The sequence below is a fragment of the Cebus imitator genome, unplaced genomic scaffold (assembly GCF_001604975.1).
Source record: "Cebus imitator isolate Cc_AM_T3 unplaced genomic scaffold, Cebus_imitator-1.0 Scaffold496, whole genome shotgun sequence".
Lineage (NCBI taxonomy): Eukaryota > Metazoa > Chordata > Mammalia > Primates > Cebidae > Cebus > Cebus imitator.
This window is the reverse complement of record NW_016107811.1, coordinates 627,509-641,863: the sequence shown is the minus strand read 5'-3', so window position 1 is coordinate 641,863 and position 14,355 is coordinate 627,509. Positions and strand designations below refer to the sequence as shown.

At 52.3% G+C, this 14,355-nt stretch overlaps 1 protein-coding gene across 5 annotated transcripts in view; it reads left to right on the top strand.

Annotated features, from left to right (window-relative positions):
• Positions 1–14,355, top strand: part of CORO2B (coronin 2B) — a 164,831-nt gene that overhangs the window by 70,700 nt on the left and 79,776 nt on the right. Inside the window, exon 1 of one of the 5 annotated variants that reach the window (XM_037733149.1) lies at positions 9,041–9,128. The exons of the other annotated variants lie outside the window; for them this stretch is intronic. The gene's annotated coding sequence lies outside the window, so the exon portion shown is untranslated. Of the gene's footprint in view, positions 1–9,040; positions 9,129–14,355 lie in introns of those variants that run through there. 5 annotated transcript variants of the gene reach the window in all.

The following is a 14,355-nucleotide window of genomic DNA, read 5'->3' as shown; positions in this document are numbered from 1 at the left end:
GATGGAGGATCTGAGAGGCAAAGGGACAGATGCAGAGTCACACAGCTGAGGCTTCGGAGGGCCCAGTGCTCCTTGAAGCACTGCCGCTCGGGGACTAAAGTCTGGTTCCGGGACCAGTAGCTTCAGCATCAGCTGGTAACTTGTTAGGGATGCAGATTCTCAGGCCCCTCCCTAGACTTCCTGAATCAGAAGCTCCGGGGCTCAGCAATCTGTGTTTTCACAAGCCCACTGGGTAATTGCGGTGCACGTTCAAGTGTGAGAAGCACTGAGCTGGAGAGTGTTTCTCAACTTAATCATCTGTGTGAACCACCTGGACACCACCATGTTCAACCATGGATTCTGATTTGAGTCAAGGGTGAGGCCTGGGATTCTGCATTTCTAACCAGCTCCCAGGTAATGCCAGGCAGTCCACTGAATAGCAAAGATCTCAAATAGTAATCACTTTATGGGCTTCATTAAAATGCACATTCCCGCCAGGCGCGGTGGCTCAAGCCTGTAATCCCAGCACTTTGGGAGGCCGAGGCGGGTGGATCACGAGGTCAAAAGATCGAGACCATCCTGGTCAACATGGTGAAACCCCGTCTCTACTAAAAATACAAAACATTAGCTGGGCATGGTGGCACGTGCCTGTAATCCCAGCTACTCAGGAGGTTGAGGCAGGAGAGTTGCCTGAGCCCAGGAGGTGGAGGCTGCGGTGAGCCGAGATCGCGCCATTGCGCTCCAGCCTGGGTAACTAGAGTGAAACTCTGTCTCAAAAAAAAAAAAAAAATGCACATTCCCTGGCCCACTCCCATAGTGTGTGATTCTGGAGGCTAGAAGTGGGGCCCGGGAGCCTGCATTTCCACAAACACTTCAGGTGACTCTGAGGCAGATGACCTGGAGCTCACATTCTGAGGACCTGTTCCCTGGAGCTTGAGCTTACAGACCACCCACGCTGGCCTCATTTTCAAAGGTTCTCCACCTTCACTTCTCTCCCCACTGGACTTGAACCACCATCTCCTGCCAGACTTTGGGCTAAGAGGGTGTGAGCTGGAGGTCATCTCTGAGCCAGCGGGGCCTCATTCCTCAAAATAGGTCAGGAGTCTGGCATAGACCAGCCTCAGTGGCTGCAAGTAGAAACCATCTGTGCTTTGAGTTCCACCGCCCCTCTCTGCTTAGCCAGGGAAACACAGAACCCCAATGGAGCGTGGATGCTTCCCTTGGGTGGGGCCTGGGTGCTGCTCTGCCACTGCCTGCCCAGGCAGCCAGACTCCCACGGGATCTGCCTGCAGGGGAGAGGCGGCAGCACCAGATCCTACCACCCCCAGGGCAGGAAGCTTGCAGTGTGGACTGGTCATCCAGAGACCCTGCTGTGTGACCTTGGACAAGTCACTCCTCCTCTCTGGGCCTGTCTATGAACTGAGAGGCTGGATTTAGTGGACTTGTGAGTCCTTTTCTGCTCGGGCAGGATATGGTTCCATGAAAGCCTTTTTGCGGCAGGACCACATGGAGGAGGAGTTGGGCCTGTGGGGGGGCGGACATTTCCTTTTCCTGGCTCTCTGTGCAGAGTGGATATTGTGGGATCTGGTCCTGCGAATATGGGGACAAGGGGACTTTCACGGGCCTTGAGGCAAAGACTTGGGTTGCTCTTCCTTGTCCCTGCCCTCCTATTCCTTCCCTCGCCCGTATGTCTAGTAACCATTTATCAAGATGATGTTAAGCCCAATGGTAAGCCTGGAAAAATAAGGAAGAATGAGCTGCAGTCCCCACCCTCAACAACAGCCAGGGTCGTTTGGGAGCAGACAAGCCAAGCAGAGACCCTGGCGACAGCTCTGAGTCAGATCCCAGCTCCTCCATTTAAGGGACCTGGACAAGCCCCGTCGTTTGGGAGCAGACAAGCCAAGCAGAGACCCTGGCGACAGCTCTGAGTCAGATCCCAGCTCCTCCATTTAAGGGACCTGGACAAGCCCCGTCGTTTGGGAGCAGACAAGCCAAGCAGAGACCCTGGCGACAGCTCTGAGTCAGATCCCAGCTCCTCCATTTAAGGGACCTGGACAAGCCCCGTCGTTTGGGAGCAGACAAGCCAAGCAGAGACCCTGGCGACAGCTCTGAGTCAGATCCCAGCTCCTCCATTTAAGGGACCTGGACAAGCCCCGTCGTTTGGGAGCAGACAAGCCAAGCAGAGACCCTGGCGACAGCTCTGAGTCAGATCCCAGCTCCTCCATTTAAGGGACCTGGACAAGCCCCGTCGTTTGGGAGCAGACAAGCCAAGCAGAGACCCTGGCGACAGCTCTGAGTCAGATCCCAGCTCCTCCATTTAAGGGACCTGGACAAGCCCCGTCGTTTGGGAGCAGACAAGCCAAGCAGAGACCCTGGCGACAGCTCTGAGTCAGATCCCAGCTCCTCCATTTAAGGGACCTGGACAAGCCCCGTCGTTTGGGAGCAGACAAGCCAAGCAGAGACCCTGGCGACAGCTCTGAGTCAGATCCCAGCTCCTCCATTTAAGGGACCTGGACAAGCCCCGTCGTTTGGGAGCAGACAAGCCAAGCAGAGACCCTGGCGACAGCTCTGAGTCAGATCCCAGCTCCTCCATTTAAGGGACCTGGACAAGCCCCGTCGTTTGGGAGCAGACAAGCCAAGCAGAGACCCTGGCGACAGCTCTGAGTCAGATCCCAGCTCCTCCATTTAAGGGACCTGGACAAACCCCGTCGCATCTGGAAATGGGGGTGATAATTGTGCCTATTTCTCAGGGTTATTTTAAGGATTGCAGGATGTAATGAGTGTAAGATGCTTAGCTCATTGTAAGCAGTAAACACACGTTAGTCGTTGTTGTTAGTGTGATAAGCCAGGAGCGAGGGGAGCACAGCATGGAATCTGGGGGTCTCGGGGACGACTTCCCAGCTCAGTGACCATGCTGGGGGAGGTGGGAAGCTGTCTTGAAGAGACTGAGGCAGAGGAGGCTGTTGGCTTCTCCTCACATGTCCAGCCTTGTTCCTCAGAGCAGGAAAGGCTGCAGGGATTCGGGGCACAGGCCTGGTACAGTGTAGACTGTGTCTCTGGCTGGACTTGCATTGGGTGGTGGATGCGTGCTGCGTAGAGCATCTAGAGACTGTTGAGAAGGTGCTGTCCTAGCCCTGCCTGTTCCCACTTGGCTTTCATCCACTCCCTGACAGCATGAGGGAGGCAGGACAGAGCCGGGTGACCAGGAGGAATTCCCATTTCATGGGTGAGAAGAATGAGGGGCTTGCCCAAGAGACCCTGTGAATTGGTAGGAGAGCTGGCCTGGAACCCAAGAATTCCACGTTTGCTAGAGATGCGGGGAAGGACAGTGGAGTGACTCCAAATCATGCCCTTCCTGAGTCCGTGTACACCCTACCCAGGAACTTTCAGGACTAACTGATGACTTTTAGGGGCTAATTGATGACTTCTTTTAGGAGCTAACTGATGTCTTTTCTCCCAGTGCTGTCCAATGGAACACACTGCAGTGAGGGAAATGCTCTGTAATCTCTGCTGTCCCATGTGGTAGCCACTAGCCACACATGCCTATTGGGCACTTGATATGTGATTAGTCTAATTGATGAGGAATTTTAAATTTAATTTTAATTAACCTGAATTTAAACAGCCATGTGTGGCTAGTAGCTACCCTATGGGACAGTGCGATTTGAGCCTAGTCTTAGGTGCACAGGCAAGAGCAGAGACTCTCTTGGTTCCGCAGATACGTGCCTCCATCACACGCTCCTCAGATGGTTCTGATGCATAACCACGTTTGGAATTGATCAGGGCAGGGGTCTGGGAGATGCTATGCTGAGGGAAATGTGCAGCTCGTGCACCTCCCTGTCTGTTTGGCTTTGTCATTTTACAGAGGAGGATGCTGAAGCCTGGAGTCCACTGGGAATTACTGCCCAGGCTGGCGGGCTCCTCGGGACTGTGGGCAGGCTCCCTCTGCTCCCTCTGGCTTGGAAACATGCCCTGTGTTCCTCCCGTGTGTCCAGCTTTCCTGGGTGGAGGAGGAACAGATGATCAGCTCTCGCTCAAGACCCAGAATGCTGTGGATGAGATGGGGCTGTTGATCACAGCATCTTTCATTCATTACAGGGCCACACTCTTTTTCTCTTGCATGCTCACGTTCCATCCTCATGAAGATTCCAGGACCTAGGTGCAGTTGCTACCCACCTACCCCAGAATAGGACACTGAGCCTGGAGAAGGAAGGTGGCTTGTCCCACGTCACACAGCTAGTGACCAAACGAGATGGAAAGTGCCAGTCTTTCTCTGACAGCACATGAGCAGGGAGCGGCTCTGCCATATGTTCCGATGGGCTGCCCTGTGGGAGCTACCAGGGCGGATCTGAGAGCTCTCCTGGACTCCCCGCGGTACACAGCTCTTTCCTAGGGGGCTTCCTCCAGCCCTGCGATGTGACTGTAGCCACGTTGCCCCCTCACCTGAGTCAGAAACTAAAAAAGCTGTCCTCTTACATTTTTGTGTTCCAGTTAAAAACTAAATTTCAGTCATGTCGTCATCTAGCAAATGCACCCGCTGGTCACAATAAATCATTTTCGAGATACAGGATACGATTTGCTTCCATGTGGAGTGTACATAGTGATTATCTCAGAGGAGAAAAAAAGCCATCCTACATTTCTTGAGAGGCTATAAGGGCCATTCAGCTGCAAAATGACTACTTCTTCCTTCCGGGCCCTCCCCATCTGGGAGGGAGATCAGGATGGCCCTGGGCCCAGGGAGAGGCTGCCAGGGAGCAGGCCCAGCAGCTGTGCACATCTGGAATCCAGAACCTCTCCCTCCCTCCTCCTGATCTTCAGCCCAGCCCAGCCCAGCCCAGCCCAGCCCTCTCCTCCTTCTCCTGGCAAAGCCTGACGTCCCCAAGTAAACACTTGATTATTTGAAATCAGAGACTCTCCCTCACAGGAGAAGAGAGCAGGGAAAGCTAGCGTTGAGCAAGCACCCATCCTGAGCCAGACACTTTGCCAGGCATTTTGTATTTGGTCGCATCATTGTGACCAGTGAGCTGGACGACATTATACTAATTTTACAGTTAAGGAAACTGATATTCAGAGAGGTTGAGTAACTAGTCCTAAGTCGTACTGCTAACAAGTAGCAGAGCCAAGATAGAAACCACCAGATTCTTTCTGACTCCTAAAACCCTGCCTACTGTACAGTTTCTTTATGCTTTTGTGTAGGGCTCTATATTTTTGGAGCTACTGGGGAGGGATAAGAGTTGAGGTGGAGAAGCTGAAGAAGGAGATGTGTGTTGTATTGGAAAGAACAGTAGGGGCCAGGCGTGGTGGCTCACATCTGTAATCTCGGCATTTTGGGAGGCCGAGGCGGACAGATCATCTGAGGTTGGGAGTTCGAGACCAGCCTGACCAACATGGAGAAACCCCGTCTCTACTAAAAATACAAAATTAGCCAGGCATGATGATGCATCCCTGGAGTCCCAGCTACTTGGGAGGCTAAGGCAGGAGAATCACTTATACCCGGGAGGCAGAGGTTGCGGTGGGCCGGGATAGTACAATTGCACTCCAACCTGGGCAAGTGCAAAACTCGGTCAGAAAAAAAAAAAAGAGAGAACAGTAGACGAAGAGTCGGAAGTTCTTGGCTGAAGTCTTGGCCACATCGTTTTGACAGCTTGTGACTCTGGACAAGCCTCTTGACTCCTCCATTAGTCACATATGCGCTCTATGTTATACATGGGATTGTAGCACCTGGCTAGCTCTGCCCGCTGGACAGCAGCAGCAGGGCTGATGAGGTGGTGTCTGGAGAGGACCATGACAGCAGGTGGGCTTTTCAGGGTGGTTCTGCAGGCACTAGCCCCTTGCTGATTCTGTGCTGTCAACAGCAAGGGACTCACTAGGCCCAGCCTGACAGCAGTACTGGGTTCAGAGGTGTTGGTATCCTGGTGACAAGGAGCCTAATGGAGATAGGGTTGCATGACCACAAGGAAGAATGTGGTAGGGGAAGGGCTCATGAGGGAGGGGAAAGACCAGACCCTCGTCCTGTGGGCAAGGGCAGCATATCAGCCTGAAAATAAAATGTGAAACCTCAGCAGGCTGGAGTCACAGCCCTGGAGTGAGGTCCCTGAAGGAGGCATCTCCTTGTGCCCGAACTTGGTTCTTGCCCCCCCACCGTACTGAGAGATGATTCAACCAGAGTCACTATGAGGCTCAGCCATAAGGGAGCACTGAACTAGGCATAAAGTGGGGTGGGGCTGTGCAGGGGCCAGAAGGAGTTGGATGATCTGCTAACTTACAATCTAGTAACTGGAGAAAAAAAACATGCATATCTAAAGCTTGAAGTAAGTGCCAAGTATTAATCAGCTCTGTGGGACGCCCCAGCAACAGCTATTGCCATGGAAGAGCTGTTGTCATTCAGGGTCACAGCAATCAAGCTGCAATAGGGGAATATAGAGGAGGAAGGCCCCCAGCCAGGTGGCAGAACCGGGATGGCAGACCCCAAAGCTCCTCTGTGTTCCAACGTGATGTCTTTAATAAAGCAGAGGAACTCTATTATCTCAGGACTGGAAGGCGATCTGGTTCTATCTACTCCACATTGTCCTTAACCAGAGGTCATCTACCTAAATCTTGAACCCACCCCCTACCAGGGATGGGAAGCTCACTATCTATCAAGGCAGCTTCTTTTTCCAAGTTAGGCAGCTCTAACCATTAAGAAAGTCCTCTTGGCCAAGTGTGTTGGCTCACGCCTGTAATCCCAGCACTTTGGGAGGCTGAGACAAGCGGATCACCTGAGGTCGGGAGTTCAAGACCAGCCTGACCAACATGGAGAAACCCCGTCTCTACTAAAAATACAAAATAAGCTGGGCATGGTGGCACATGCTTGTAATCCCAGCTACTTGGGAGGCTGAAGCAGGAGAATTGCTTGAACCTGGGAGGCAGACACAGAGGTTGCAGTGAGCCAAGATCGTGCCATTGCACTCCGGCCTGGGCAACAAAAGTGAAACTCCATCTCAAAAAAAGAAAAAAGGAAGTCCTTTTTTTTAATGGAGTTCAAAACCAATCTTGAAAACCAATCTCAAAACCTACATGTCCCAATCCTACGCCTGGAGCCCACTGGTCCTAAAAGATTCAGAGAACGTGTGTCCTGCTGTCACTAGAGCCAATCAGGGGGAATCTACCAGGATCTGGGCAGGGTCTTTAGGGGTAAAGGACAAAGGGCCAGATTTTCAGGTCACCTCTTGGCCGGCCCCCCCCCCCCCGATTTCCCCTCGAGATCTGGGCCCTTTCCCCAGCTGCAGCTTTAGCATAGCCTCCTGTCTGTGGCAGAGCAGGGAGGAGTCTTTTCCGTTCCCTGCCTGCATACCCATGCCTCTGACCTCACAGCGAGGTCAGCTTCTTAGTCATGCAGGTCCTCCTGCAGACACCCAGCTTTGGCCCACAGTGTGTACTGGCGCCTGGCCTGGCCTTCCAGCCTCTGTCCATCACCTTCCAGAACAAACCCTTGCCACTGGCCAGGTGGCCTCTTCACTGCTACCAGCCAGACCAGGTGTGTGCTTACACATTCCCTCTGCACTCCCCTCTCCTTTCTCATGCTTTAACAAAGCCAAGTGACTGATAATGAGGACATTTTTACTTGAATCCATCAAGGCCTGAGCTAACTCTTAAAGTGTACAAGGGACACAGGAACAATTTTGGCAATGACACGAAGTGTCATGAGACAAATCATTGGAATGTTTTAAGACAACTGACATGGTATCTTCCAAAAGGCAATGCCATTAAAAAAAATAAAAAAATAAAAAATAAGGTGGGACGTGGTGGCTCATGCCTGTAATCCCAGCACTTTGGGAGGCTGAGGTAGGTGAATCACCTGAGGTCGGGAGTTCAAGACCAGCCTGACCAACATGGACAAACCCCATCTCTACTAAAAATACAAAATTAGCTGGGTGTGGTGGTGCACGCCTGTAATCTCAGCTACTCGGGAGGCTGGGGCAGGAGAATTGCCTGAACCTGGAAGGCGGAGGTTACAGTGAGCTGAGATCGCACCATTGCACTCCAGCCTAGGCAACAAAAGTGAAACTCCGTCTCAAAAAAAAAAAAAAAAAGGGATAGGAGTGTTCTAGGTTAAAGAAGGCAAAAGAGAGATCACAACCAAATGTAACACATGAACCTAGGATTCGCTGAATCCTACTTCAGAAACTAAAATAGCTATGAAAGGCATTTGGGGGAATTTAAACATGGACTGGGCATTGCATGGTATTGACGCATGGTCAGTTTTCTTGGATATGATGATGGTGATGTGCTAAGGAAATTGCCCTCCTTTGTAGGAAATGCATGCTGAAGTAATAAGGAAGCAGGAGTCATGATTTTTGCAAGTTCTTTTCCCATAATTCCACAGAAGTAGAAACAGAGGGCTGGGGTAGAGGGGGAGGGGCAACTGGTGCTTGGAGGCTTGAAGCAGGGAAGTGCCTTTCTCAAGGTCAGTAGGAGTCTGAATGGGGAGCAGAGCCAGGACTGCAGACTCCCAGCTCAGGGTCCTGTGTGAACACTTGTGCATAGGTTCACCTGGAACTTCAGGCCCAGGGACGTGGAGCCATTGATCAACGGCAGCCCCTGACCTCCCTTCCCCTGGCCCTTCCAAAGGCCCTACCGAGAGAATCTCCATGGAGATCCAGCTCCAGCCTACCAGCCACTGCGGAGAGGCCAGCCCAGGCTTGCTGAGAGCAAGCCCTTGGAGAGACAGACACTCTCCATTCTTCCCAGGAAGCAGGGCTGCCTCATTCTAGGGCCTGCCCAGGCCCATCCCCAGGGAACATGCTCGATGCAAGAACATGCCTGCTCACCCCGAGCCTGAGCGCTGTGGTCCCCCAGGACACAGCATCCAGTTCAGAGGTGCTAGCTGGGCTGTGGGGGGCAACAAGAGATGGACAAGGAGTGTCATTCAAGAAGACCACACGCGTGCCCCCCAGAGCCTTCACCACAAATGCCTCCTTCCCTTGTCTACACCCTAAGGACTGGGGAGCTGGGGTGATGGGGGAGAGAGGAAAGAAGGGCAGAGAGTGGGAGGAAGCAGAAGGAGCAGGGAGAGGGAGAAGAGGGAGGGTGGACGAGCAAGAGGTGAAGTCAGATGGAAAAGCAGGCACAGGAACTGCGGGCCGCTGAGCGCTCCACCTGGGGAACCTGGGGTAAGTGTGCACATTCCCGGGTGGGTTCAGGTGAGCCTATGAGGTCAGCATGTCCTGTGCTGGGCACATCACAGGCAGCTTGGCATCGGCTCCTCCCAAGCCCTTGGAGGAGATGGGGATGATTAGCTACCTTTATTTTTTATTTATTTTTTTGAGACAAGGTTCAGCCCTGTCGCCCAGGCTGGAGTGCAGTTGCAATCTCAGCTCACTGCAACCTCCACCTCCCAAGCTCAAGCCATCCTCCCACCTCAGCCTCCCAAATAGCTGGGACTATAGGTGCGTAACACTATGCCTGGCTAATTTTTGTATGTTTTTGGTAGAGACGGGGTTTTGCTATGTTGCTCAGGCTGGTGTCTCCAAGTCCTGTGTTCAAGCGATCTGTCTGCCTCAGTCTCCCAGGGTGCTGGTATTACAGGAGTGAGTCACCTCACCAGGCCTAGCCTTTATTTTTATTTTTGAGATGGAGTCTCTGTCGCTCGGGCTGGAGTGCAGTGGCTCGATCTCGGCTCACCACAATCTCTGCTTCCTGGGTTCAAGCAATTCTCCTGCCTCAGCCTCCCAAGTAACTGGGATTACAGGTGCCTGCCACCATGCCCACTAGCCTCTGTTTTTTTGTTTGTTTGTTTGTTTTGTTTTGCTTTTGTTTTTTTGAGACAGTCTCGCTCTGTCTCCAGGCTGGAGTGTGCGGTGGCACAATCTCAGCCCTCACTGCAACCTCTGACTCCTTGGTTTAAGTGATTCTCCTGCCTCAGCCTCCCGAGTAGCTGGGATTACAGATGTGTGCCACCATGCCCAGCTAATTTTTGTATTTTTAGTAGAGACTGGGTTTCACCATGTTGACCAGTATAGTCTCGATCTCCTGACCTTGTGATCCACCCACCTTGGCCTCCCAAAGTGCTGGGATCACAGATGTGAGGCACCGCACCTGGCTTGCTAGCCTCTTTAATATGGGAGTAGATGGAGGTGGCACAGAGAGGTTAAGTGACTTGCCCAAGTCACACTACAGGGTTGGGATTTGAATCTAGGTCTGCATGGCTTCCAGTCCGGTTCCTGTGACCCTTCCCCGTGTAGACCCCCCAGGAGAGCCAGCGGTGAAGTCTGCACAGGGAAGAGCACAGAGCTGGGCTCTCAGTCTAGAAACAGGCCTTGTGCGGACCATCCCTGGTGCCCAGCCACAAGCCATGCTGAGGTTGGAGACAGAACTTGCCATCCCTGCTCACCAGACACGGTGTGTGAAGTGGCTCCCTGAGCCTTGGGTTCTGGTGGGTGCTGAACTGTACGGTCTGTCTCCCCACCAGGCTGGGCTCCCTTCACAGATGGGCTGGAGCTGCCACCAGAACAGTTGCCCAGCAGGTCTCCCCGTGGCCTCCAGGACTCATCTGGGCTGCCTGGGAAAAGTGCAAACTAGTCTTCAGTCCCTTTCAGAAGACCCTAGTATCACTTCCTGCCATCACAAAGCAGCGACCCACCCCCCAGGGTGGGAGTGGCTAGGACAAGCTCTAGGCTAGGAGCTGAGGGAGAGGTGCTGGCTGTCCATGGATTTTGAGGAGGTCACCGTGACCTATGGAGGTCAGAGTGAGTCGGGCCTTAAAGGCTGAGGGCATAGCCGGGCGCGGTGGCTCACGCCTGTAATCACAGCACTTTGGGAGGCCAAGGCAGGCAGATCATGAGGTCAGGAGTTCGAGACTATCCTGGCCAACATGGTGAAACCCCGTCTCTACTAAAAATACAAAAATTAGCCGTGTGTGGCGATGTGTCCTGTAGTCCCAGCTACTTAGAAGCCTGAGACGAGAGAAGTGCTTGAACCCGGGAGGCAGAGGTTTCAGTGAGCCAAGATCAGGCCGTTGCACTCCAGCCTGGGTGACAGAACAAGACTCCATCTCAAAAAAAAAAAAAAATTGTCTGAGAGTTGGCTACACAGAGAAGATATTCCAGGATAGAGCTGCACCAGCAAGGAACAGGAGGTTGGAGTGAGCAAGCGCAACACCTCCTTTCTCTTCTGTGGAAACTGGCATCGAGAATGTTCTGCGTGGAAAAGACAGAGCAATACCCAGTGTTCTCACTTCAGATTAAACTTTTGCCAGGTCCACCAACCACCCATACTATGCTTTTCATACTGTATTTTTCTTTGAATTGATTCACTTTTTAAAACTTAGCCTCATTAGCAGTAGGTGTCTCTGAAATAATGGATTTGGCGTGCAAGTTATATTTTTTCTAAAGCAAATTAAAATAAACACACGAACGGCTAAAATGAAAAATTTCATCTCTGTACTATGTAAAGGACTACCCGGGACTCCACTTTGGGAATAGCTGGTGTCCTGATGAGGAGCCAGTGCCTGGAGAGGGGAGGGGCTTGCTGAGGTCACATAGTCAGCCTGGGAGGGGAGGGACTTGCTGAGTTCACACAGTCAGCCCCGAGAGGGGAGGGGCTTGCTGAGGTCACACAGTCAGCTTGCAGTGGGAAGGGGCTTGCCTGAGGTCACACAGTCGGGCTGTGGAAGGGAAGGGGCAGTTGGCAGTGACCCACCAGGCTCCAAGCCAGTGCTCCTACCTCTCCAGCATGACTTTATCCAGACAGTCTGGGGCAGAACTCAGCAGAGAGAAAAGGCAGGTGGGACAGGGACACAGTGTGGGCAAAGGCAGGGAAGTAGGGAGGAGTGGAGAGCAGGGAGACTGGCCCTGGTGGATGGAGGTCGACCTTGGGAAGTGGGGAAGAGACAGTGGAGAAGGCGGGGTTGGGGCTGAGAGAGTTAGTGGAAGAGGATTTGCCTGAAGGTGAGGAGTCTTACCTGGGATTCTCCTGGATCCTGAACTTCTTCCTTCAATAAACAGGCCTTTGTGGCTTCGCTCCTGGCTTCATTTAAATCAAATGCAGGCTGGGAGGCGAGGTGGCTCACACCTGTAATTCCAGCACTTTGGGAGGCCAAGGCAGGTGGATCACCTGAGGTCAGGAGTTCCAGACCAGCCCAGCCAACTGAAAATACAAAAATTATCTGGACGTGGTGGCACACACCTGCGCTCCCAGCTACTTGGGAGGCTGAGGCGGGAGGATCCCTTGAGCCTGGGAGGCGGAGGCTGCCGTGAGCTGAGTGCACCACCGCACTCCAGGCTGGGCAACAGAGTATACAACTCATCTCAAAATCAAAAAAAAAAAAAAGCAAAGTTTTGTTTTCAGCCAAATTCCCAGTGTTGGTTTCCTGATCCTGTGGTGACATTTCCTTTCATTTTTGCTCCCTGGAGAGATTTCAGTGAAGAAATTAGCTTGCCCCTTTCTGTCCTGAGATGGGGTGGTAGACTCAAGGCACATCAGGAGATATGGCAGAAGGGAAGGGGATAGATGAGGCCAATGTCTGTTGGGCCAGAAGCATATATATTTTACCAAGCACTCATGGAGCCCTGCTGTATGCCATACCTTGGGCTGGGCACTTGCTGTGGCCCATGGCACTCAGATATGTGTCTACCAGGAGGGCAGCACCCCAGGGCCACTCTGCAATGGAGCCCGTTTGCAGGGATTCCCCATAGACGGCAGCATCCTATGGTGAAGCTAAGCTCCTTTCAGGGCTACCCATCCTGTGCTCCATCCACCCACTCGTGCGCATGTGTGTTCTCAGGCTTCCGTGTGCTTCCGTCTCACATGGTGGATAGGCAAGGAAACTGGATCAATATGCGGATGTCTTTTTTTATTGTTTTTGTTAAGACAGAGAATGAGAGCATGATAAGCTGCTTAAAAGTGTACAAAGTAAGGCTGGGCGCGGTGGCTCATGCCTGTAATCCCAGCACTTTGGGAGGTTGAGACTAGTGGATCACCCGAGGTCAGGAGTTCGAGACCAGCCTGACCAATATGGTGAAACCCCAACTCTACTAAAAATGCAAAAATTAGCTGGGCATGGTGGCGCGCCCCTGTAATCCCAGCTACTCAGGAGGCTGAGGTGGGAGAATTGCTTGAACCTTGGGAGGTGTAGGTTGCAGTGAGCCGAGATCGCCCCATTGCACTCCAGCCTGGGTGACAGAGCAAGACCCCATTTCAAAAGCAAACAAACAAAAAGAAAAAAACAAAAACAAAACCCTGCACAACGTGTGTCAGTTAGAACAGGCTAGGATATGTTGTAATAACAAATTAACTCCAAAATCATAGCAGCTTATAACAGAAGTTTGTTACTCATGCAAAGTCCACTATGGATTCCGTAAGTGCTCCAAGACAGCAGTGCCTCATGTAGTGACTCTGCAATCCAGATCGAGACAGCAATGCCTCATATAGTGACTCAGCAATCCAGATCAAGACAGCAGTGCCTCATGTAGTGAATCAGCAATCCAGATCACTTTAATCGTGTGCTTTGTCATCACAATGTGACACTCTCCAGCTGTGATGGAAAAGTACTGATTCCTGGACTCCATCCTCAAAATATTGGGTTCAGTAGGTCTAGACTGGGACCCATTCATTTCTTGTAAATGGCATAGGAAGTTCAGAGACCTCTCCCACCCCAGATGACCTTGATACAGGTGATCTGTGGGCCGCATGCTGAGAAACCTTGCTCCAAAGGGTAATCTGGCATAGGAAGGGTCTCAGATTTCCAGTCAGGGGACCTGTGTTCATGATCCTACTCAGCTGTGCAGTCTTGGACAAGTCACTTAACCTCTCTGAGCCTGATGACCTGGTGATAATATCCAGGACTCAAGAGATTTCTGAGGGTGTACTTGTGGATTAGAAATGCTAGAGAATCCAAGGAGGGGATGACAATAGGCAGGGGGGTTGCCTTTTTGCACATGGAGGGACATCTCCCCACCCCACTCCTGCCGTGGCGTTGTCCTCAATCTTGGTGAAGGCTGGCCTCTGCTGTCCGCACCTCCCATGCTGAACCGAGCACAGTTCCAGACGCTCAGGAGGGAGTGTGTGTGTTGTTGCTTTGCTCTATCACATAATAGGTTCCTGGGTAAAAAAGGACCCTACAACCTTTCTAGAAAGTGGGGCATCTGGTCAGGCATGGTGGCTCACACCTGTAATCCCAGCACTTTGGGAGGCCGAGGCGGGTGGATCACTTGAGGTCAGGAGTTTGAAACCAGCGTGTCCAACATGGCGAAACTCCGTCTCAATAAAAAAAATGAAAATAGGGCCGGGCACAGTGGCTCACGCCTGTAATCCCAGCACTTTGGGAGGCCGAGGCGGGTGGATCACGAGGTCAAGAGATCGAGACCATCCTGGTCAACATGGTGAAACGCCGTCTCTACT